Here is a 26,826-nt window from a genome sequence, read left to right on the forward strand (position 1 = left end):
TAGTAGGAGGGAGTACATTTAAAATGGTTTATTGTAGGTTGGCTCAGGGTAATACCAAACCGAGGTGGAAGACCGTTGGGACGAGGAGCGAGCAGGAAGCGGGAACGTAAGCAGACGGGGTAGCTTTGTGGCACGACTGGAGTGGTCAGCAAAACGGGGAAGGCACGGAAAGAACACTGGAGACGGGGAAGAACACAATCGGGTGAGTACAGATGCAGGTCGTAGGATAATTACTATTGTATCACAAAACCTGGGAGTACGAGAGACGGCCGGTGAGTCACAAACAAGTATCAATACTCAGGCGAAGGCTGTAGAACTTGACAGGCTTTAAATGCAGGTAGTAATCAGTGCTGCTTGAAGACAGGTGCGCTGCACAAGTGCTGCTGATTGCTAGGGAGAGAGGTGATGTCACGATCTGATTTTAACTGGATCCAGAAGCGACCAGAGGCTGAAAGGGTTGTGGTGAAAGGTTTATTGAAGCGGATATTAAGGTGGATCCGTGGGGTGTAGTGGCAGGTTGTCGAGACAAAGAACGTGCGGTCGGCGGTGGCGTGAGCAAGTGGATGGCTTGGCGGCGTGGCGGAGGAGGTCAGCACAGCGGGGAACATGGAAGGAACACGCAGGAGAACACTAATACCCTGGCGAGGATTTCCGGGATCTGGCAGGCTTTAATGCAGGCGGTAATGAAGGCTGATTGGTGACAAGTGCATGGCCAAGGAGGTGCTGATTCCTGCAAAGAGAGATGGGAAGGGAGAGAGAGAGAGGGCGAGAGGGGCGCAGAGCATCCCCTGAGCTCCAACAAAGGTACTGCAGGGCACAGCTCATGACAGTACCCCCTCTCAAAGGATGCCTCCTGGCGTCCTGCCCGGCTTCCCCGGGTGAGCCGTGTAAAAGTCCGAAAGAAGGGAGTCATCAAGGATAAGCTTTCGGGAAGTTCAGGAGCGCTCCTCCGGACCATACCCCAACCAGGTACTGGTAACCCCTCCCCCTGGGCCTCACATCTCGGATGCGCGAAACCGTAAAGGCCGGATGGTTGTCGATAATGCGGGATGCGGTGGGGGCTCGGCTGGAGGACTAAGAGCACAGGTGGAGACAGGCTTGAGTAGTGACACATGGAAAGTTCGATGAATCTTCAGAGATTGCGGAAGTTTAAGATGTACTGAGGTGGGATTGATGATTTTAGTGATGGAGAACGGACCAATAAAGCGCAAAGTGAGTTTGGGGGATTCAGTCTGGAGTGGGAGGTCACGGGAGGAAAGCCAAACGGTCTGACCCACCTTGTACTTGTCATGTGTGTGTGTTCCGGGTTTTGTCTTCCCCCCTGTTTCACACACACCTGCTCCTGTGAGCATCTTCACCACCTGTGCCTCGTTCACCCTAATTACCTATTGTATTTAACCTCGTGTCTCATTCCCTCTCGTTGCCAGTTCGTTGTACCTTGTCGTCGCGTTCCAGCATTCCTTGTTTCCACGTCACAGACTCACAGTAAGATTTGACCCTGTTCCGATTATCGACCTTGCCTCTTTGCCTCATGTTTTTGGATACTGTTGCCTTTCTTGGATTGCCTGCCTGTGTACGGACCTATGTCCGTCTATTAAACCTCTCTTTTTGGAAACTGTCCATTTGTTTTGGAGTCGTGCATTTTTGGGTCCTATCCTCTGTTCCGTTCATGACAGAACGAACTGGCCATAACATGGACCCAGCAGACTCAGACCCGGTGCGCAAAGCCCTTCAAGCGCAGGGTCAACGCCTCTCGAAGCAGGATGAGCAGCTTGCTGCCCTTCACCTTCATCTAGAGGGACTGTCAAGGCATCAGGACAATATGATGAGACAGGTGGCCTCGCAGTTTGAACTGCTTATGAAAATTATTCAAGAGAAGGAACCAGTTGGCACCCACAACCGCCACGGTATTTCCATGTGAAGCAGTCACCATGCAGCCACCTGCCACCTCCGCTGCTGTCTGCCCACAGCTCTCTCGACCGGAGAGGTTCTCTGGAGAATCTGGGAACATTAAGACGTTCATCACGCAGTGCAAACTCCACTTTGAGCTGCAGGCAGCTGCATTCCCCACCGAGCGGGCAAAAATCGCTTTCGTCATTTCCCACCTGAATGGTCGTGCGAAGGCGTGGGCTACTGCTGAATGGAGCCGCAATTCCGCCGTGTTTCATTCATGGGCTTTTTTCGTAAAGACTATGGAGCTAATTTTTCAATTTTCCACTCCAGATCGTGAGGCAGCTCGCTCCATTGTCACCTTACAACAAGGCAAGCGCAGGGTGTCAGATTACGCGAGTTTTGCATTCTAGCAGCTGAGAGTGATTGGAATAATCGGGCGCTACTCGATGCCTTTTTTCAAGGACTATTCCCCGCCGTCAAGGATCATTTAGTCCCGCTAGACCTGCCGACCGACTTGGACACGCTCATCGCTCTCGCCGTAAAAATCGACAAAAGGCTTTTGGATCGCGAGCTGGATGGAGATCGGCGGAGGGCTGCGTCACTGCGCACTTGGAGGACGAGCCTCGGTGACCAGCCAAACCAAGGCAGATCCCCTGGTTCTGGTCTCAACCCACTGACTAGCGTCCCCACGGATGAACCTATGCAACTGGGCAGGTTTCGTCTCTCCCCTGAGGAACGTCAACGCCGGCTGAGGGAAGGGCGGTGCTTCTACTGCGGTCAGTTGGGTCATTCCGTGAGCAACTGTCACGTCAAAGTTGCCGGTCCCGGTAGCAAGGGCACGGGAGAGGTGAGTCTGAATTTCATTAAGGAAGACCCTACACGGTTTCTTCCTAAAGTGACACTCCTGATCAAGAAATTCATACACCTGTATTAATTGACTCTGGTTCTGACGCTAACTTACTTAACTCCCTCCTCGTTAGACGTATGCACCTTAGAACCTTTGAAATAAAACGCCACCGCAACACCTATGCTGCAGTTTTATGGGCAAGATCACTCACCGCACCCAAACACTCACATTGACATTTCCTGATTCTCACTCGGAACGCATTAGTTTTCATGTTTTTGACGCCATGAATCATGACCTTATCTTAGGGAACCCATGGTTGAAATTACATAACCCCCACATTGACTGGTCCTCTGGGCAGGTTATGTCATGGGGCAGCAATTGCGCCCAGAACTGTTTCAAGCCGCCATGTGATGTTCAGGGCTATGTTTCTAAGGACAATCCACAGACCCCATCTGGGGATCCTGATTTATCTCAAGTGCCCACCTGTTACCAGGATATTAAAGACGTTTTTTCCAAGTCCAAGGCCAAATCCCTTCCACCCCACAGACCTTATGACTGTGCTGTTGACTTGCTGGCTGGAACCACACCCCCACGAGGGAGGTTGTTCTCTCTTTCAGGGCCAGAACACAAGGCCATGAAGGAGTACGTGGAAGAATCACTGGCAGCCGGGATCATTCGCCCATCTTCATCCCCTGCGGGAGCAGGATTTTTCTTTGTGGACAAGAAAGACAAGACCCTGCGACCCTGTATCGATTACCGGGGTCTCAACGAGATCACTGTAAAAAACAGGTACCCTCTTCCTCTCTTCTCCACCGCCTTTGAGTTCCTGGAGGGAGCCAAGATTTTCACCAAACTGGACTTAAGAAATGCATATCATCTAGTCAGGATAAGGGAGGGGGATGAATGGAAAACAGCATCCAACACACCAACGGGACATTATGATTATTTGGTAATGCCTTTTGGGCGTACTAACGCTCCAGCTGTTTTCCAGAACCTTGTCAACGATGTCCTGCGTGACATGTTGAATGTTTATGTTTTTGTCTATTTGGACGACATTTTGATATTCTCTCCGGATGAGGAGACTCACATTATTCATGTCCGCTCTGTTTTGCAGCAGTTACTGCAGAATCAACTACATGTCAAGGCTGAGAAATGTGAGTTCCACAAGGCATCCGTTTCTTTTCTGGGTTTCGTCCTGGCTCAAGGTGAAGTCAAAATGGACCCTTGCAAAGTCGATGCAGTTATTAATTGGCCTACTCCCACGTCACGCAAAGATGTACAAAGGTTCTTAGGGTTTGCAAACTTCTCCAGAAAATTCATCAGAAATTTCAGTTCTATAGCCTCTCCTTTGCATGATCTTACCTCGCCACACAAACCTTTTGTATGGAACCCCCTTTGTCAGGCAGCTTTTCAAAAACTTAAGTCGAGCTTTACCTCCGCTCCCATCCTTACTTTGCCAGATCTCAAACAGCAGTTTGTGGTAGAAGTCGATGCGTCTGATGCCGGAATAGGAGCAGTGCTCTCCCAGAAATCTGTCAAGGATGATAAATTACATCCTTGTGCTTTTCTCTCCAAAAAACTGACCCCAGCTGAAAATAATTATGAAATTGGTGACCGTGAACTGCTGGCAGTCAAGGTGGATTTGATGGAGTGGAGGCACTGGCTAGAGGGGGCACAGACACCGTTTTTAGTATGGACAGATCACAAGAACCTTGAGTATATTAAAACTGCTAAAAGATTAAATGCGAGGCAGGCAAGATGGGCTCTGTTCTTCACTAGATTTTATTTCACGTAATCCTACCGACCTTGTTCTAAAAATGGTAAGCCAGATGCTTTGTCTCGTATTTTCTCCGAAGAGAATTCTTTATCCCACCCTAAGACTATTTTGCCCAAGTCATGTTTCATTTCCGCTTTTGTTTGGGACATTGAAACTGCGGTTAAAGGGGCTCTGAAAAACATTCCTAGCCCTGAAGATTGCCCTGAAAACAGGCTTTATGTGGTTCCGACCTTAAGGGGAAGAGTCATCCACTGGGCTCACACGAACCGAACTGTATGTCACCCAGGCATTGCCAAGACGCAATCAGTGGTCGAACAGCGCTTTTGGTGGCCTAATGTTAGGAGGGATGTTATCGATTACGTCAATGCTTGCCAGGTATGTGCTGCTAACAAGCCCTCTCATCAACGTCCTTCTGGGGAGTTGCGACCCCTGCCAATACCACAACGTCCTTGGTCAGACATTTCCATAGACTTTGTGACAGGATTACCGGCCTCTAAAGGCAATACCACCATTCTTACAGTTGTTGACAGGTTCTCTAAGATGGCACACTTCATTGCACTTCCAAAACTCCCCTCAGCTAAAGACACTGCCGAGTTGATGATTAATCAGGTTTTCAAGTTCCATGGTTTCCCCAAGAATGTGGTGTCTGATAGGGGTCCCCAATTCATTTCGCAATTTTGGAAGGAGTTTTGCAATCTCATAGGTGCTACCGTCAGTCTGTCATCTGGGTTTCATCCTGAAACCAACGGCCAAACCGAGAGGCTGAACCAGGACCTGGAGAATGGGCTCCGATGTCTCGCTTCACAGGAGCCGCGATCCTGGTCTCAGAAACTGGTTTAGGTCGAATTCTCCCACAATTCCCTCCCCTCTGCATCCACTGGTCTATCGCCTTTTCACGTTGTGCATGGTTACCAACCATCTCTGTTTCCTGCCATAGCCCCAGAGTCCACAGTTCCAGCGGCATTGACCTTGGTGAGACGCTGCAGGAGGACCTGGGAGCGAGTCCGCCAGATGCTGCTGCGCCAGGGACGGTCCTACAAAGCCGCTGCTGACCGTCGGAGGACACCAGCCCCGAACTACAAAGTGGGTCAGCGAGTTTGGCTCTCGACCAAACATATTCCACTGCGGTTGGAGTCCAAGAAGCTCGCTCCCAGGTTCGTTGGGCCCTTCCCCATCACAAAGATCATCAACCCTGCCACCGTGAAGCTGAGGCTCCCAAGGTCGATGCGGTTCCACCCTGCTTTTCACGTCAGCCTACTCAAGCCAGCCCGAGAGTCCCCTCTGGTCCCGCCTTCCAGGCCCCTTCCTCCCCCCCGGTTTGTGGATGAGGGCTTGTCTTCTCTGTGAAGCGGCTGTTGTCGTCTCGTCGGAGGGGGAGGGGGTTTCAATATCTGGTGGACTGGGAGGGCTATGGGCCTGAGGAACGTTCATGGGTGCCATCTGCGTTTATCATGGATGATTTGCTCATTCGGGACTTCCACGTTGCGCATCCAGGGGCCCCAGGGCCGTCTGGGGCCGGCCGTTAAGGGGGGGTTACTGTCATGTGTGTGTGTTCCGGGTTTTGTCTTCCCCCTGTTTCACACACACCTGCTCCTCTGAGCATCTTCACCACCTGTGCCTCGTTCACCCTAATTACCTTTTGCATTTAACCTCGTGTCTCATTCCCTCTCGTTGCCAGTTCGTTGTACCTTGTCGTCGCGTTCCAGCATTCCTTGTTTCCACGTCACAGACTCACAGTAAGATTTGACCCTGTTCCGATTATCGACCTTGCCTCTTTGCCTCATATTTTTGGATACTGTTGCCTTTCTTGGATTGCCTGCCTGTGTACCGACCTGTGCCCGTCTATTAAACCTCTCTTTTTGGAAACTGTCCATTTGTTTTGGAGTCGTGCATTTTTGGGTCCTATCCTCTGTTCCGTTCATGACAGTACTCAGGCGTAGGGGAGTGATGAAGGTCCGCGAGCCGTTTATTCTTCTCCGCGGACCGGACCAAGGCCGCCTTGATGTCCTTCCACACAGACTTGACCCTTTTCAGGCGATCCCATACCGCGGGAACTGCCACCGCATGCTCCTCTTCCTTAAATAACGGAGGTTGGAAACCGTAGCAGGCCATGAATGGAGATATACCGGTGGCGCAGCTGGTGAGGGAGTTGTGGGCGTACTCAATCCATGGGAGGAATGAGCTCCAGGAAGTGGAGTTGCGTGTGGCAACGCAGCGAAGAGCTGATTCCAGAGACTGATTCGCCCACTCCGTCTGGCCGTTGGTCTGCGGGTGGTACCCGGAAGACAAGCTGGGTGCTGTGTCCACCGCTTTACAGAACTCCATACAAACAAGGGAAGAGAACTGAGGACCGCGGTCCGAGACTGTGTGGATGGGGATACCGTGGAGTTTGAAAACATGATGAACAAGGTGGTTAGCAGTTTCAAAGGCAGAGGGAAGCTTGGGAAGGTCAATGTAATGGACATACTTAGAAAATTGATCGATAATAGTGAAAATGATAGTGTTACCTTCAGAAGGGGGTAGGCCGGCAACGATGTCCAAAGCGATGTGGCACCAAGGGCGGCTTGGGATGGGTAAGGGGCCCAACAGACCAGCTAGGGGCAGGTGTGAAGCCTTGCCTCGGGCACAGACGGAGCAGGCTTGGACAAATTCCCGGGTGTCTTAGACCAGGCTGGGCCACCAGAAATGTTGCTGGATGAAATGGATGGTGCAGGTGATGACAGGTGAGCTTGGAGTTGTGGCCCCGTTGGGGCAGGTAGCTGGAAGAAGGGAGGATAGGTTAATGTTATGCAGGGCTGGAGAGGGGTGAGTATATCCGAGACAGGGTGTCAGGTTTGCCATTGCGGGATCAAGGTCAGAAGAAGAGGCTGAAATTAAATCGGCTCAAGAAAAGGGCCCAGCGAGCTTGTTGGGGGTGAAGGGGTTTAGCGGAACGGAGGTAAGCAACGTTCTTGTGAGTCCAGATGACAAACAGTACTTTAGTCCCCTCCATCCAGTGCCTCCATTCCTCCAATGCCCAGATGATGGCTAGCAGCTCTCGGTTGCCAACGTCGTAGTTCCGTTCCGCAGGGGATAAATGACGGGAAAAGAAGGCACAAGGATGAAGTTTTGGGAAGAGGGGTCCCACTTCGAGATAACAGCCCGTCCCAGTGTCTGTGGCGTCCACCTCTACCACGAACTGGAGAGAGGCGTCTGGGTGACGTAGGATGGGAGCACTGGTGAAAAGGGTTTTCATCTGGTCGAAGGCTTGGGATGCGGCTGGGGTGCATTGGAATGGAGAGCTGGTGGAGGTAAGACTGGTAGGGGAATTGCGACTCTACTATAATTGCGGATGAAGCGGCGGTAGAAATTGGCGATTCCGAGGAAACGTTGTAGTTGTTTGCCGGTGGTGGGAGTGTGCCAGTTAACGACTGCTTGGTTTTTGACTGCAGTCAAGCCAGCCTCCACTCGTAAAGTAGCAGTCAAGCCAGCCGCCACTAATTTTGTTCATACTAGGCATTACGGTAATAGGTCGCCAACTCGCGGCGAAGCCACCTTCAAAATAAAAGCTTCCCAATAATACGGACGTCAGTGCTCTTCGGTTAAGGAATGCAACCAGCAAAGTTAATTTGAATCTTGAGATACATTACATACATACATACATACATTAAAAAAATTACTTTATTTTATATCTTGGGAAAAATAAATGGCAATGGACTGCACTTATATAGCGCTTTATCTACATCATCACAGTGGCCAAAGCGCTTTACAAAGACTCATATTCACACACACATTCATAAACCAATGGGCGACTGCTGCCATGCAAGGACACTTCGACATGCGGACAGTCGTAGCAGGCATTCGAACCTGTTCTACCTACTGAGCCAAAGCCACCCCAACATAATCCCATTGGTATCGCAAGACAAGTCCAGATCTGTGTGACAGACCACCAAGGACTCCACTAAAAGAGGTTTGGTGAAGATCTGATATTGTATTTCAAAATAAAAATCTCTGAAAACTGCATATGTTGCTTTCATTATCCCTGACTGAAAAAATCTGTTAAATCTTTTTAATGAGATATCGCAACACCGGTCCAGTTCTGGGGGACACTACACCACCCCGGGTCTCCAAAAAAAGAGGTCCCATCAAAATCTTATGTGGCATTTCAAAATAGAAGTCCACTGAAATTGGTATATTTCACTGTCATGATCACGGATTTCAAAAATTTATTTAAAAAAATCTGTTATTTATCACAACACCAGTCCAATTCTGGGGGACACGACACCACCCCAGGTCTCCAACAAAAGAGGTCCCATCAAAATCTGATGTGGCATTTCAAAATAAAAGACTCTTGAAATTGGTATATTTCACTGTCATGATCATGGATTTCAAAAGTTCATTAAAAAAATGTTTGAGTTATCACAACACCAGTCCAGTTCTGGGGGACACTACACCACTCCAGGTCTCCAACAAAATTGGTCCCACCCAAATCTGATGTGGCATTACAAAACAAAAGTCTCCTAAAATTGGTATATTTCACTGTCACTACCACTGATTTAAAACATTCATTTAAAAAAATTACGAGATATCGCAACACCAGTCCAGTTGTGGGGGACATTACACCACACCATGTCTCCACTAAAATAGGTTTGATCAAGATTTAAAAAAAAAAATAGAAAACGGTCTTTCTTTAACTATTTAAAATATAGTTTTCCTTCCAGTTACTGACGGTGTCGTGGTTCATTTGCCTGACTTCAATGCAGCCAGCGTGGGTTTGGTTCCCACTCAGTGATGGTCTATACAGTGTATGTGCCCTGCGACTGACTGTCGACCAGCTCAGGGTTTTTTCTGTCTTTTGCCCACACTCAGTAGGGGTAGGCTGACCCCGCGGCTCAGCAGGATAAATGCTGTTGAAATGGATGGATCCATGCGTGTCTTCCTTCCAGTGTCAGACTGGCATGAGAAATTACTTCAGTGGTTAAAGCGTTAATGTTGATACCCAAAAAAATCATATTTAATGATAAAACAATCTGGGTTTTTTACAGATTGCAGATATATTACATCAAATGGTGATGGCAGTAATGTAGTAGCAGGATTATTTCTAATTCTTTATTAAAAGAAGTCGTATTGACATAGATTTTTTTAATGAATGTTTTAAATCAGGTGGCACGGTGTACGACTGGTTGGAGCATCTGCCTCACAGTTCTGAGGAGCAGGGTTCAATACCCGGCCCCGCCTGTGTGGAGTTTGCATATTCTCACCCGTGCCTGGGTGGGTTTTCTTCGGGCACTCCGGTTTCCTCCCACATCCCAAAAACATGCATGCTAGGTTAATTGACAACTCTAAATTGCCCGTAGGTGTGAATGTGAGTGCGGATGGTCGTTTGTTTGTATGTGCCCTGCGATTGGCTGGCAACCAGTTTAGGGTGTACCCCGCCTCCTGCCCGATGATAGCTGGGATAGGCTGCAGCACGCCTGCGACCCTAGTGAGGAGAAGCGGCTCAGAAAATGGATGGATAGATGGATGTTTTAAATCAGTGGCAGTGACAGTGAAATATGAATATTTCAGGAAACTTTTATTTTGAAATGCCACATCAGATTTGGCCCCTCCTTGAGCTGTCCCCTTATCGTGGTGGAGGGTTTTGTGTGTCCCAATGATCCTAGGAGCTAATTTGTCTAGGGCTTTATGCAAACAGGTCCTAGGTGAGGGACCAGACAAAGCACAGCTCCAAAAACCCCTATGATGACAAACAATTCAGGAAGACGTTTTCCCTTGCCCGGCGTGGGTCACCTCTGGAGCCAGGCCTGGAGGTGGGGCTCGAAGGCAAGCACCTGGTGGCCGGGCCTGCACCCATGGGGCCTGGCCGGGCAGAGCCCAAAAGGGTCCCCCTTCCCATGGGCTCACCAACTGTGGGAGGGCCCATCAGGGTCGGGTGCAGTGTGAGCTGGCAGTGGCCGAAGGCAGGGATCTTGGTGATCTCATCCCCGGCTGCAGAAACTGGCTCTAGGGACGTGGAATGACACCATCTCTGGCAGGGAAAGAGCCCAAGCTGGTGTGCGAGGTCGAGAAGTTCTGACGAGATATAGTCGGGCTTGCCTCCACACACGGCTTGAGCTCTGGTACCAGTCCTCTCGAGAGGGGTTGGACTCTCTTCCACTCTGGAGTTACCAACGGTGAGAGGCGCCGAGCAGGTGTGGGTATACTTATTGGCCCCTGGCTGGGCGCCTGCACGTTGGGGTTCACCTCTGCGGATGAGAGGGTAGCCTCACTCCGCTTTCGGGTATTGTTTGTGCCAATGCACCAAACAGCAGTTCAGAGTACCCACCCTTTTTGGAGTCCTTGGAGGGGGTGCTGGGGAGCGCTCCTGCTGGGGACTCCTTCGTTCTGCTGGGGGACTTCAATGCTCACGTGGGCAATGAGACTGAGACCTGGAAGGGGGTGATTGGGAGGAATGGCCCCCTCAATCAGAACCTGAGCGGTGTTCTGTTATTGGACTTCTGTGCTCATCACGGATTGTCCATAACGAACTCCATGTTCAAGTACAAGGGTGCCCACACGTGCACTTGGCACCAGGACACCCTAGGTTGCAGTTCGATGATGGACCTTGTGGTCGTGTCATCGGACTTGCGGCCCCATGTCTTGGACACTCTGGTGAAGAGAGGGGCAGAGCTGTCAACTGATCACCACCTGGTGGTGAGTTGGCTCCGATGGTGGGCAAAGATGCCGATCCGACGTGGCAGGCCCAAACGTATTGTGTCTGCTGGGAACGTCTGGCAGAATCCCCTGCCAGAAGGAGTTTCAACTCCCACCTCCGACAGAACTTTGGTCATGTTCCGGGGGAGGTGGGGGAAATCGAGTCCGAGTGGACCATGTTCCGCGCCTCCATTGCTGAGGCGACCGATCGGAGCTGTGGGCGTAAGGTGGTCGTTGCCTTTCGTGACGGCAATCCCTGAACTCGTTGGTGGACACCAACGGTGAGGGATGCCGTCAAGCTGAAGAAGGAGTCCTATCGGGTCTTTTTGGCCTGTGGGACTCCTGAGGCAGCTGATGGGTACCGGCTGGCCAAGCGGAATGAAGCTTTGGTGGTCACTGAAGCAAAAACTCTGACATGGGAGGAGTTCGGTGAGGCCATGGAGAAAGACTTCCGGACGGCTTCGAGGAAATTCTGTTCCACCATCCGCCGTCTCAGGAGGGGGAAGCAGCACACCATCAACACTGTGTATAGTGGGGATGGGGCGCTGCTGACCTCAACTCGGGACGTTGTGAGTCGGTGGGGAGAACACTTCGAAGACCTCCTCACATGCCTTCCCATGAGGAAGCAGAGGCGGGCTCTCCTATCTCTGGGGTTGAGGTCACCGAGGTAGTGAAAAAGCTCATTGGTGGCAAGGCCCCAGGGGTGGATGAGATTCGCCCGGAGTTCCTAAAGGCTCTGGATGTTGTGGGGCTGTCCTGGTTGAAACACCTCTGCAACATCGCGTGGACATCGGGGACAGTGCCTCTGGATTGGCAGACTGGGGTGGTGGTCCCCCTTTTTAAGAAGGGGGAGCAGAGGGTGTGTTCCAACTACAGGGGGATCACATTCCTCAGCTTCCCTGATAAGGTCTATTCGGGGGTGCTGGAGAGGAGGGTTCATCGTGAAGTCGAATCTTAGATTCAGGAGGAGCAGTGTGGTTTTTGTCCTGGCCATGGAATGGTGGACCATCTCTGTACCCTCGGGAGGGTCCTCGAGGGTCGATGGGAGTTTGCCCAACCAGTCTACATGTGTTTTGTGTACTTGGAAAAGGCGTTCAACCGTGTACCTCGGGGAGTCCTGTGGGGGGTGCTTCGGGAGTATGGGGTACCGAACGCCCTGATACGGGCTGTTCGGTCCTTGTACGACCAGTGTCAGAGTTTGTTCCGCATTGGCGGAAGTAAGTCAGACTCGTTTCCGGTCAGGGTTGGACTCCACTAAGGCTGCTCTTTGTCACCGATTCTGTTCATAACTTTCATGGACAGAATTTCTAGGCGCAGCCGAGGCATAGAGGGGGTCTGTTTTGGTGGCCTCAGTATTGCAGCTCTTCTTTTTGCAGAGCATGTGGTTCTGTTGGCTTCATCAAGCCGTGATCTCCAACTCTCACTGGAGCAGTTCGCAACCGAGTGTGAAGCTGTTGGGATGAGAATCAGCACCTCCAAATCTGAGAACATGGTCCTCAGTCCGAAAAGGGTGGCGTGCCCTCTCCAGGTCGGGATGAGATCCTGCCCCAAGGGGAGGAGTTCAAGTACCTTGTAGTCTTGTTCAAGAGTGAGGGAAGAATGGAACGGGAAATCAACAGGCGGATCGGTGCAGCGTCTGCAGTGATGCGCACTTTGTATCGTTCCGTTGTGGTAAAGAAGGAGCTAAGCCGAAAGGCGAATCTACGTTCCTACCCTCAACTATGGTCACGAGCTGTGGGTCGTGACCGAAAGAATGAGATCTTGGATGCAAGCGGCCGAAATGAGTTTCCTCCGCAGGGTATTCGGGCTCTCCCTTAGAGATAGTGTGAAAAGCTCGGTCATCTGGGAAGAGCTCAAAGTATAGCCGATGCTCCTCCGCATTGAGAGGAGCCAGATGAGGTGGCTGGGGCATCTGATTCGCATGCCTCCCGGACGTCTCCCTGGTGAGCTGTTCTGGGAACGTCCCACCGGACGGAGACCCCGGGGACGTCCCAGGACACGGTGGAGAGACTATGTCTCTCGGCTGGCCTGGGAACGCATCGGGATCCCGGAAGAGCTGGATGAAGTTGCTGGGGAGAGGGAAGTCTGGGCGTCTCTGCTAAAGCTACTGCCCCCGCGACACGACCTCGGATAAGCGGTAGAAAATGGATGGATGGATGGACATCAGGTTTGGGTGGGACCACTTTTGTTGGATACCTGGGGTGGTGTAGTGTCCCCCAGAACTGGACTGGTGTTGTGATAACTAACAGATTTTTTTTAATTCATTTTTGAAATCCGTGATCATGACAGTGAAATATACCAATTTCAAGAGTCTTTTATTTTGAAATGCCACATCAGATTTGGATGGGACCTCTTTTGTTGGAGACCTGGGGTGGTGTAGTGTCCCCCAGAACTGGACTGGTGTTGTGATAACTCACAGATTTTTTTAAAAGAATTTTTGAAATCCATGATCATGACAGTGAAATATACCAATTTCAAGAGTCTTTTATTTTGAAATGCCACATCAGATTTGGATGGGACCTCTTTTGTTGGAGACTTGGGGTGGTGTAGTGTCCCCCAGAACTGGACTGGTGTTGTGATAACTAACAGATTTTTTTAAATGAATTTTTGAAATCCGTGATCATGACAGTGAAATATACTAATTTCAGTGGACTTTTATTTTGAAATGCCACATCAGATTTTAATGGCACCTCTTTTGTTGGAGACCTGGGGTGGTGTAGTGTCCCTCAGAACGGGTCTGGTGTTGTGATAACTAAGATATTTTTTTTAAAGAATTTTTGAAATCCATGATCATGACAGTGAAATATACCAAATTCAAGTCTTTTATTTTGAAATGCCACATCAGATTTTGATGGGACCTCTTTTTTTGGAGACCTGGGGTGGTGTAGTGTCCCCCAGAACTGGACCGGTGTTGATTTAAAAGATTTAACAGATTTTTTCAGTCAGGGATAATGAAAGCAACATATGCAGTTTTCAGAGATTTTTATTTTGAAATACAATATCAGATCTTCATCAAACCTCTTTTCGTGGAGTGGATATCCAAGATAGCTCCTCGACCGCGCGGGAACCTATGTGAGGATCCTGTTCATCATCCACGAACTCCTCACCTCCAAGCTTCCAAGCTTCTTCTGCCATCTGCCAGTGGATTTACAGCTTCCTGATGGGCAGGACACAGCAGGTGAGGCTGGGGAAGGCCACCTCATCTACACGCACCATCAGCACCGGGGTGCCCAAAGGTTGTGTCCTCTCTCTGCTGCTCTTCTCCCTCTACACGAACGACTGCACCTCAACGCACCCGGCTGTCAAACCCCTAAAGCCTCATCAAAGACGGTGACGAGTCTGTGTATCGACAGGAAGTGGAGCGGCTGGAGCTGTGGTGTGGCTGACACAACCTGTAGAGATGATCATGGACTTCAGGAGGCATCCTTCGCCACAGCTGCCCCTCACACTGTCCAGCTGCCTTGTGTCAAGTATTGAGACCTTCAAGTTCCTGGGAGCCCGCGACCCTAGTGAGGAGAAGCGGCTCAGAAAATGGATGGATGGAAGTTCCTGGGAATTACAGTCTCTCAGGACCTGAAGTGGGCGATCAACATCAACTCCGTCCTCAAAAAGGCCCAGCAGAGGATGTACTTCCTGCGGCTTCTGAGAAAGCACGGCCTGCCACAAGAGCTGCTGAGGCAGTTCTACACAGCGGTCATCGAATCAGTCTTGTGTTCTTCCATCACAGTCTGGTTTGGTGCTGCTCCAAAAAAAGGACAATCAAAACTGCTGAAAGGATTGTCAGTACTCCCCTACCCACCCTCGAGGAATTGCACGCTGCCAGAACTAAGACAAGAGCGTGCAAAATCCTCTCGGACCCTCCACATCCCGGTCACCAACTCTTCCAGCTCCTTCCCTCAGGTAGGCGCTACCAACCAATGCAAACTAAAACTAGCAGACATTCCAACAGCTTCTTCCCTCTTGCAATCAATTTTTTAAACACCTAACCTACAATTCCATTGCAACATGCTGGCAATTTTTTTGTCTTGAGTTTGCTGTCACATTTCTGTCGGGCCAATTATATATTACTCGTGCACTCACTGTAGTTGTGCACGCTGCACTATTTGCATATCTGTTGTTGACCAATACTGGCCATTCATTGCCAGAGTTGCATCTGCTCTATTTGCACACTGACTGAGGAGTATCTGCAACATTTGCACAATCAACATTGTCCCAGATTATCGCACTACTCGCTTGAAGTCTCGGCGCCCTTTGCATAATGGTCATTGCACCGGACTATTGCAATATTAGTCATTCGAACTGCTCTAAGTGTAGAGGACTCTGCATCTTTTTGCACAATTGTCCAAAAAAAAATGTACCGGCATTACCAGATAACTAGCAACCCTTTATTGCTCAATGACTGTTTTTTTTTTTTTGTTTTTTTTCTGTCTTTATGTCTTTATGTCTCAAAAGTTTTCTCTTTCAATTGACTGTCTGTTGTCGTACTAGAGCGGCTCCAATTACCGGAGACAAATTACTTGTGTGTTTTTTGGACATACTTGGCAAATAAAGATCATTCTGATTCTAATATTAAGGTGGATCCGTGAGGCGTATTCCAATATGTTAGTATGTTTAATATGAGTGCTGGACTGAGTCCTTTTTTTTTTTTTAGCTGTTTATTCACCCTCCACATGGCTTTGCAGTGCATAGCATCTCCGCGTTGTGAGTCATGAAAATTCTGTTTCGTGTTTTTAATTTAAAGGAGAAATATGGCTTTTTTCACAATTTAAAACCATTTCCATGTGTCGTAATAACATATTTGTGACATGCTTTTGTCAAAATACCCCAAGCAACAAGAATTACACTTTACTCTAAATCCTTTTATTTATTCCTCACTGAAATTAGCTGTCCTGTCTCGTGAAAATCAGCCCCTGTTCACCCCAGGGAGAGCTTGCAACAAGGTGAGGGGTTACTACTTGCGGCAGCCCAGAGTTTCAAGAAAAAAAGGCCATAATGATTCAAAGACCAATTGTATTTTCCCTCGTGGAGGCAGCTCCTCATCACTAGCTGCCTAATTACACGTCAACAACTTCCAGTATGTGCCAGTTATCAGAAGCTAAACTGTCAGCTAACGCTAATCTATGCTAACACATAACACTACAGCTCTGGTTCTCTTTTGTCTTTGACCTAATGGTTGGCCACCGCTTGAAAATGGCAGCTCATTGCCCAGCCTAGCTTCAAGTCATAGCCTGAGAAACCTGTTGTGGGGGCATTGAAATTAGTGGAGCTTTTACATCACAGTTCAACAAAATTCGAAACGGCTTGCTCACAAACACATTTTCCGAAATGGCCAGCTCATAATAGATTTACAGTATCTGGTTGATTAATTTCACACTTGATAGATGGGCATGTGCTTTAGTGTCTAACTATTTGTATTCAAGCAATGAAAATGTCGGGTTTCCATAATATGGCCCATTTCATAGGACACAGTCCCACATGACAATGTCAACTACCCGGTTTATTCTAACTTTGACTGCTTTAATTTATGTACTGTTTTCTTTCTTTAAAAAAAAAAAATAATATTTTGGGGGCTGTGCCCTCTCCACATAATGTCATGTACTATATATTAAGGTAAATAATGTTTCGAGATTGTGCATAGCTGCTGAAAGTTATATTCATTTCTTTCAAAATGAAACTGAATTCACAATTTTGTTATAGATATTTTATTTATGATTAAAAAAAGCATACATTGGTAGTGTTGTTGATTTGTCAACTATTCAAATAGCTGTTGCAGTGTTGAAATAAGCACACACTTGAAGACATTCCTGTACTGACTTACTGCATAATGTATGGATTTATCCACCACCAGAAACAATCCTAAACAAATGCCTTATTGTTGAGGTAGAATTTGCTGAAGAAAGCTATTGTGTATGGGCTGAAATATATGCCACCAGAAACTGAATTTGAATCATTTATATTTGAATTTGAATTGCTAAACATGAATAATTGCATTAAAAACTGAATTGGAAAAACATTATTTGAGTTTGTATTGTTTGCCACAGGTCTGATGTCAAATCTGTTTGTTAACTGAATCAGATGAGATGTTTCACCTCACACAACACAAATATGAAATGCTCTCAGCCACCACATAAAATTTAAACACTCATTGCATAGATTTACCAGGGTGTGTGCGTGACAATGCAAAGCTGGGAACTGATTTCTTTATCTGAGATCCATTAATTAATTTTCTATTTCCACAGACCCCTCTCTCCTGTACATAAAAGGCCTGAGTCCCTTTGGTCTGGCCCTCTCGTTTTTTTTTCAACCTTCCGAAGAAAGTGGCGCACAGCCAGGGAGCCCCACCTCTCACCACGAGGCGACAGAGACGCACGCAACCTTCCTCGCCACGCCGACGAGCGCGGAGGGCAGAAGCACTCTGCCCGCGCCCCGAAAGTACACTTTTGTGTGTGGGGGGTAGCTTGCGAATAAAAGATCTGTCCGGAAGGAATTGCGGTGCAAGTTTCCTCTAAGCCCATGACGAACACCATCACCAAGGTGCTTCGGCCACCCTACCCCTGCTGTTCTCTGTTTTTCCTTTTCCCCCCCTCCTTTTTCTTCTTCTTTTTTTGTTCTGTTCGGCTGTTAGGTCAAGCAGAATGGAAAATCTGTTTCCCTTGTTACGCCGGAACAGTTTTACTGTGTCACAGTGGTGTTTTTAAGCTTCCGCTGTGGTTTCTTAGTATTATAATTGATTATTGAGAATTATAATTGATTATTGAGAATCAGAAGTTTCTAGAGGGGAGAGAGAAATGAAGACAAAAGACAAAGGACTAATTATAAACAGGATAGGATGAGAAAAGTAAATCATTACATATCTACAACAATGAAACATTAAATATGAGTGTTGCATGGGGCTGTAGTGGTACACCCCCACCACCCAAGATAGAACAGGACAAGGACAGGAGAAAACGCATGCAGTACAAGGGTCGTGAATCTGGCTGTACAACTGAAGTGTGGTGGGTTTGACTATGTAATTTATAAAAGTCTATAGGATGAGAGTGTGAGTGAGGCGACACACAAGCAATTTGCATATTCATGAGTTATTTGTCGCAACAAGTGAGTCCGACGAGTGTGTGCCTGCGGACACATGCAAGTGATTTGAAACCGTTTTGCATGCACAAAGACTGACAGAGGTGTCCTGTAATTGCTGTGCCTGCACCGCGGAGGCTGAGGACCCCACCCAATCAATCGAGGGGCAGGAACGCACCCAGGGGTCCACCTGAGAGCAGTACCCCAGGAACCCTTGGATATGTATATGTGCCCAGATGTGAGTTGTGAGATACACAGTGAGTGGCGTGAGTGTGTGCTAAGTGAGTGATTAAGAGGCATGGCTCTTGCAGGTCGGGCCCATCTGGCCGGACAACCACCGTCGAAGAGGGCTGCCCCACCCAGCCCCGCAGCACCGACCCCGGGACACCCCCACCCCTCTAACATTCCCGCCAGCACCCACTACCCGCCCACCGAGTGTGGGAGGTGGACCCCCCCCACAAACCAGGCAGGGACAAAAAAAAACACAGGAGGCCCCACAGCCCGTAGAGGACCACCCGGCCCCCCCACACGGGACGAGGAAGAGGCAACCGCAGCGCAAGGAACGGAAAGAAGAGGAGGATGCAGGCCCGAGGAGGGATGGGGGGGAGGGCCACCACCATCAGCCAGAGCGGTGGACACAGGCGGGCGGCACCTGCCACCGCTGCAGCACCCACAGAACATGGGCGAGTCACCATCACCACCACCAACCCCAGTGGTTCCCCTCCACCCGCAAGATAGGGAAGGAATGAAGAAAGTCCCGCCGCCACAGACGCCGGAACCGCAAACACAGGGACAAGAGAAGAAGCTCCCCACGATTGTGTCTTCTCACCATGCAAACCAATCTGAAATGTGAGAAAGAGAAAAACAAAAAAGGGGGAAAAGAAAAATAAATAAATAGAATAATAATAAAACAACAACAACAACCTCAACAACAAAGAATGCAGGAGTCAAAAGTTTACTTTCACACAGATGGCACACTACCCAGGCAAAGGAATCAAGAGATTTAGCATGTTGAGGAAAGGTGACCATCTACGTATATATGTAATTGATTTTTCGTTCTGCTGATATTTTTTCTAACGTAATATATTCTTTTATGAGCTTTAGCCACTGATTGATGTTAATAGCTTGTTTGTTTTTCCAGTTTAATAGAATTATTTTCTTAGCGCTACCTAACGCAACGAGTAATGATTGTGAATATTTATTAGGGAGATCGATTATGCTTAAGTCACCAAGTATACACAATCTTGCGGAAAGTGGAATCCTGAAATTCAAAATATAAGAGAGTTTTTGTGTAACCGAAGACCAAAAGCATTGAATTGGTGTGCATTCCCATATAGCATGAAAATAGGTGTCTGGGGTATTTTTGGTGCATTGCGCGCATATATTAGATGGAGAAAAGCCCATTTTATGCATAGTGTACTGAGTAAAATGTGTTCTATGGAGCTTATATTATATAAGCTGTAGATATGTGTGTTTTGTCATTCTAAACGTATTGTTACAAATCTGTATCCAGTAGCTACGGTCAGCAGACATGGAAATGACTTCTTCCCATTTGGTGATTGGTAAATGCATTGATTTAGTGCATGAAATTAATTTATAAACCTCTGAGAGATTTCTTTTACTTTGCGGGAGAAGCTTCACTATTTGCTTGACAAACTCCGGCAGTTCGAGGGTGCTCTGGAGTGTTGGTATTCTTTTTTTTGTTGCTGCTTTTAATTTATTGTATTGAAGAAAGTTTCCGCCTGTTATTTGGAATTTTTGGAACAGTTCATCACTTGTCCTAAAAACATTATTGTTAAATAGTTGTTGTAGGTGGTCAATTCCATGTTGTTCCCATGTACTAAAATTAAGGGGTGATGAATGAATGAAGCTCCTTAGCTTGGCGAAGTTGCTTATGTTTGGCAGTGAACCACGGCTTCTTGTTATTGAATGTGAGAAACTACTTTGTTGGTACACACACACTTCACACTTAACAGAAACTTTTATAGGATGTGACAGTGTCCGTATAGTCATCCAGGCTGCCAGCTGAATTTTCAAAGACACTCCAGTCTGTGCAGTCCAAACAGCTTTGAAGTTCTATCTTTGCTTCATTGAGCCACTTTTTCACTGTTTTTACCGTAGGCTTCGCGCATTTAAGTTATTGCCTGTATGTTAGTATTAAGTGAATTAAGCAGTGATCAGACGAGCCTAGGACTGCACGAGGTATGGCACGGTATGCGTTATTTAGCGTAGTATAGCAGTGGTCCAAAATGTTATTTTCCCTGGTAGGACAGTCGATGTGCTGCTTGTATTTAGGAAGTTCGTGGTTGAGTTTAGCTATGTTAAAGTCCCCGAGAATAATGAGGGGTGAGTCCGGGTATTTTTTTTTCAATTACGTTTACTTGTTCTGCGAGCGTTAGCTGTGCGTTCGTGTTAGCTTGAGGCGGAATGTAAACACCGGCGAGTATGAATGATGCGAACTCATGAAGGGAGTAGAATGGCTTACAGTTAAAAAACTGACTCTAAATGCAAGCTGCAGTGTGTGCGGAGCTCCTTGACGTCCGTACACCATTTTACATTGATATAGAAGCATATCCCGCCGCCTTTTGTTTTCCCCGATGACTCCATGTCACAGTCTGCCCGGTGAAGATGGAAGCCAGCAAGCATGACGGTGCCATCGGGGACAGCCTCACAAAGCCAAGTCTCCGTAAAGCACATGGCGGCGGAACGTCCAGATTCGCGAGTTGGATCGACGGAAACACCAATCAGTAACCTCTCTTGCGGCGCTTCACTTGGATGCCGGTTCGCTTCCCTCTGTGGCGTCACCTCAGTCTCCATGCCCCAAAGACCGCTGTCGCTGCGCCGGTGAGTAACTCGGGGGAAAAAACTGAGCGGATTTGCGAAAGTTGGTGAAAGAAAGTCCGGAGGAGACTCCTTGATGTTTAGCAAGTCTTGTGTAAGTGAGCCGCGTAATGTCTCCAAAGACGAACGAAAAACACAAAAACATAAATAATACTAGAGAGCGTGTAACGGGTAGGCGACATCTTGTTATCAGACTTGTCTGATGTGGAGTGGCAAAACATTCCACAGTTCTGGAGCTGCAAAAGCGGTATGGTGGACGACTGGTTAAAGCGTCTCCCTCACAGTTCTGTGGACCGGGGTTCGATCCCCGGCCCCGCCAGTGTGCAGTTTGCATGTTCTCCCCGTGCCTGCGTGGGTTTTTTCCGGGCACTCCGGTTTCCTCCCACATCCCAAAAACATGCATGGTAGGTTAGTTGAAGTCTCTAAATTGGCCCTAGGTGTGAATATGAGTGTGAATGGTTGTTTGTTTATGTGTGCCCTGCGATTGGCTGGCAACCAGTTCAGGGTGTACCCCGCCTCCTGCCCGAAGATAGCTGGGATAGGCTACAGCACGCCCGCGGCAACCCTTGTGAGGATAAGCGGCTTGGAAAATGGATGGATGGAGCTGCAAAAGCAAACGCTCGTTCACCTCAAAGTTCACCTGGCTCTGGGCTCTCTCAGGAGCAGCTGGTTAGCTGACCTGAGAGAACGGCTGGGAATGTAGGGGTCCAGCAGCTCAGAGAGGTACGATGGGGTAAGGCCATTCAAGGATTTAGCAGCAAATAAAAGAAAATCCTAAAATGAACAGGCAGCCAGTGGAGTGAAGCTAAAATAGGTGATATATGCTCATATTTTCTTGTGTCAGTTAAAAGACGAGCCGCAGCATTTTGAACCAGTTGCAGACAAGCAATGGAGGACCCACTCACCCCCACATATAGTACACTGCAGTAATCTATCTGAGTGGTCAAAAATGCGTGGATTACTATTTCAAAGTGCCGTTTCTGAAGGATCGGTTTAATTTTTGCGAGCTGCCTTAACTGGAAAAAGCTACATTTAACCATGTATTTAATTTGGATGTCAAACTTACCGTATTTCCACGACAATAAGGCGCACTTAAAAGTCTTAAATTTTCTCCAAAATGGACGGGGCGCCTTATAATGCGGCGCGCCTTATTTATGCACCGAGTTCCAAAATCTATAAATATGTGATGAGCGCTCCGCTTGACTGACTGGGAGCATTTCCTGCCGACACGTTGCTTATATAGAAGAAAAGCGGACGTGGCTGAGGACAGCATGCGTACGTAAAGGGGGACGGGTGCGCGTGACAGAGGACGCTAAAGGCATGCCCCCAGTAGGTATATAGCGCCGGTATGTGCATCAGTTTGGCTAAGGACCCCCGAAAATGGCACCTACGAAGAGACATGCTTAAAAAGCACAGTTTAAACTGAAAGCTATCAGTTATGCGGAGCAACATGGGGATCAAGCAGCCGCGAGGGAATTCAAGATCAACGAATCCATGGTTCGCAACTCGCGCAATGGATTAATGAGCAAAGAACAGCCGGGAGAAGCGTCTCGACAGTCACCATTCGACTGAGTCCAAAAACTTGGAGCTCTCCATCATTCCGGGAGGCTTGACGAAGGAACTCCAACCGCTGGACATCCGTGTAAACAGGGTGTTCAAAGTGAAGTTGCGAGCGGCGTGGGAGCGATGGATGACAGATCGCGAACACAGCTTTACTAAGACTAGGAGTTACGCCACAATTTGTGAATGGATTGTGGATGCTTGGGCTAACGTGTCTGTTTGCACTTTTGTTTGAGCTTTCGTAAACGCGAGCATCATTTCTGAGGAGCCGCACGGCAACGAGACTGACTCCGACAATGACGAGAGGGAACCTGCCGTGTTTGATGTGGAACTTGCCCAGCTGTTCATTTCGGATACAGAACATGAGGACTTTGATGGATTTGTGGATGAGGTTTGATCAAAAAATAACGTGAGTACATTGTTAAATACTTCAATAAAGTAAAACCGAACTCAGTTTTGCTCCCACTGCCTTTTTAAAACCATTGTTTTAGCATGCATGCAGGCTACCGTATGTTTTAACCTAGCGTATGTTTTACCATGCCTGCGCCCAATAATATTGTGCACCTTATGTATGTGTTAAATACAGAAATAGACCCCGTAACTGAGACTGCACCTTTTAATACGGTGTGCCTTATGGTCGTGAAAATATGGTACAACCCCAATTCCAATGAAGTTGGGATGTTGTGTTAAACATAACTAAAAATGAGAATGTGGTTTGGCATTGTCTTGCTGAAATAAGCAGGGGCGTCCATTAAAAAGACCTTGCTTTGATGGCAGCATATGTTTCTCCAAAACCTTTATGTACCTTTCAGCATTAATGGTGCCTTCACAGATGTGTAAGTTACCCATGCCATTGGCACTAAGACAGCCCCATACCATCACAGATGCTGGCTTTGCGTCCATAACAGTCCGGATGGTTCTCTTCCTCTTTGGCCCGGAGGACACGAATTCCACAATTTTCAAAAACAATTTGAAATGTGGACTCGTCGGACCACAGAACACGTTTCCACTTTGCATCAGTCCATCTTAGATGAGCTCGGGCCCAGAGAAGCCGGCGGCGTTTCTGGGTGTTGTTGATAAATGGCTTTTGCTTTGCATAGTTTCAAGTTGCACTTACGGATGTAGCGCCGAACTGTATTTACTGACATTGGTTTTCTGAAGTGTTCCTGAGCCCATGTGGTGATATCGTTTACACATTGATGTCAGTTTTTGATGCAGTGCCGTCTGAGGGATCGAATGTCACGGATATTCAATGTTGATTTTCGGCCTTGCCGCTTCCATGCAGTGATTTCTCCAGATTATATGAACCTTTTGAGGATATTATGGACCGTAGATGATGAAATCGCTAAATTCCTTGCAATTGTACGTTGAGTGACATTGTCCTTAAACTGTTCGACTATTTTTGACTGACCAATTCAGGGAAACTCCTTTTATACCCAATCATGGCACCCACCTGTTCCCAATTAGCCTGTTCCAAACAGGTGTTTGATGAGCATTCCTCAACTTTCTCAGTCTTTTTTGCCACCTGTCTCAGCTTTTTTGGAATGTGTTGCAACCATAAAATTCAAATGATTATTAATGCTAAAAACAATAACGTTTATCAGTTTGAACATTAAATACCGTGTCTTTGTAGTGAATTCAATTAAAAATAGTTTGAAGATGATTTGCAAATTTTTTGAAATTTTTTTTCAAAGACAATAGTCCATAGCAGTGTGACAGGTGTTGAGGAACCAAGAGTTTAGAGCTTCAGTATCATTATACACACTTACAGGTATGACACATTTTTGAATGAAGGCAGTCGAGAAGTCAGCAGCAGTGGAAGAGTTAATAACTCGACATCTGCGAGCAGTAGCGCGAGGTTTGACTGTTTGACAGCAAACAGCAGCTTCAAACAGTACAGGCATAAGATTAGAGAAAAAAAGCATCATAGCTCTCCAGATTAGAAACAGACAAACCACAGGATAAAAGTGTGTGACCACGTTCATGTGTAGGCCCAATTACAAACTTGATAACATTAAAAGAGTCGATGATGCTTAGAAAGTCACTAATGGGTTCTTAGGACAACACACATGAAAATTACAATCACCAAGAACCCAGTCATATTTAGGCATAATATCAGCCAAGAACATAGAGAGGTCCGTTAAAAAAAAAAAAATAAATAAAAAAGTCTTTGTTATATTTAGGAGGCCAATAAACCACCGCACACAACACCGTGTATGAATGTCCCAGTTCAGACAGACTCAGTTTAAAGCTGCCGGGAGATGACAGTGATATCTTTTTGCATTTAAAATCACAAATCACTAAGGCGAGTACCAGCTCCAAAACCACCTCGATCAGGATGTGCCAACACGGCCCTCAGCCTCACAAGGCAGCCATCACGCTTTCCCGGTGGAGCAAGAGTGCGTTGGAGGTATGAAGCAATATCTGATAGGAAAAGGAGGATCCGTTCCTCGCCCCCCATAATAGTCAAATTTACGCACATTTATCAGGTGAGGTGAGGTGATCCTCAGGTCTAGTAGTGTTTGGCAATCATATACCAGCAGAGAGTTGAAGGTTTGTACAAACAATACATTCAAATTATGTTTTTCAAATTCAGTTTTTTTTAAATGCGATTTAGCAATTTAGCAATTCATATTCAGTTTCTGGAGGCACAATTCATATTCAGTTTCTGGAGGCACATATTCCAGCCCATATGCGTGTCCTTCTTATTATGAAATGTGAAAAAATAAGCTTAGCTGTGTTTTTAAATTAAAATGTAGTATGTAATATTTGTATGTAACATGTTTGTTTATACATCCATCCATCCATTTTCTGTGCCGCTTCTCCTCACTAGGGTCGCAGGGCTGCTGGAGCCGATCCCAGCTATCATCGGGCAGGAGGCGGGGTACACCCTGAACTGGTTGCCAGCCAATCACAGGGCACATACAAACTAACAACCATTCGCACTCACATTCACACCTACGGGCAATTTAGAATTGTCAATTAACCTACCATGCATGTTTTTGGGATGTGTGAGGAAACCGGAGTGCCCGGAGAAAATACAATGATTAATTTGTATTTATCCAAAAGGGTGGCTTGCACAGGACATCAGTGTTGCCTTGTGACTCAATACAGTCCTTTCAAGCATCCTTCCACCCCGCTCTCCATAAACACCAGTTCACTGTCTGCACTCACTGAGCCTCCAGAGTGCTCAGCATGTTTTCCACTTGTAGTTAAAAATTGTTAGTTAAAAAAAAAACAAAAAAAAAACGTTTGTAACGGGTGTGAGTAAAATATTATTTCTTTCTCAAAGTATCCATCCATCCATTTTCTCCCGGTTATAAAGGTTTGGGTCATGAATGCAAAAGCTTAAGCAGGGAAGCCCAGACTTCCCAAGCCACTTTGTCCAGCTTTTCTGGAGGGATCCCTAGGTGTTCCCAGGCCAGCCGAGAGACGTAGTCTGGGTCATCCCTGGGGGCCTCCTCCTAGTGGAACATGTCCGGAACACCTCATCAGGAAGGCGTCCTGGGGGGCACCCTAACCAGATGTCCGAGCCACCTCATGTGGCTTCTCTCGATGTGGAGCAGCAGCGGCTTGACTCTGAGCCCCTCACGGAATCTTCTCACCCTATGTCTAAGGGACAGTCCGGACACCCTGCGGAGGAAACTCATTTCGGCCACTTGTAGCCACAATCTTGTTTTTTCAGTCACAACCCACTGCTCGTGACCATAGGTGAAGGGTAGGAACATAGATCGATCGGTAAATTGAGAGCTCAGCTCTTTCTTGACCATGACAGACCGTTAGAGTTGGCATCACTGCAGAAGCTGCACCGATCCACCTGCCGATCTCCCGCTCCATTTTTCCGTCACTTGTGAACAAGACCCCAAGATACATGAACTCCTCTACTTGGGGCAGGATCTATTACTCGACCCGGAGACGGCAAAAAAAGGTGGAGTTTTTCCGACTGAGGACCTTGGCCTCAGATTTGGAGATGCTGGGTTTCATCCCAAATGCTTCACACGAGTCTCATGAGAGTTGTAGATCATTGCTTGATGAAGCCAACAGAACCACATCATCTGTAAAAAGCAGAGACGCAATGTTAAGGTCACCAAACCAGAGGACCCAACACCTCGGTTCCGCCTAGAAATTCTGTCCATAAAGGTAACAAACAGAATCGGTGACAAAGGCC

This window comes from Phyllopteryx taeniolatus, unplaced genomic scaffold, assembly GCF_024500385.1.
Source record: "Phyllopteryx taeniolatus isolate TA_2022b unplaced genomic scaffold, UOR_Ptae_1.2 contig_24, whole genome shotgun sequence".
Lineage (NCBI taxonomy): Eukaryota > Metazoa > Chordata > Actinopteri > Syngnathiformes > Syngnathidae > Phyllopteryx > Phyllopteryx taeniolatus.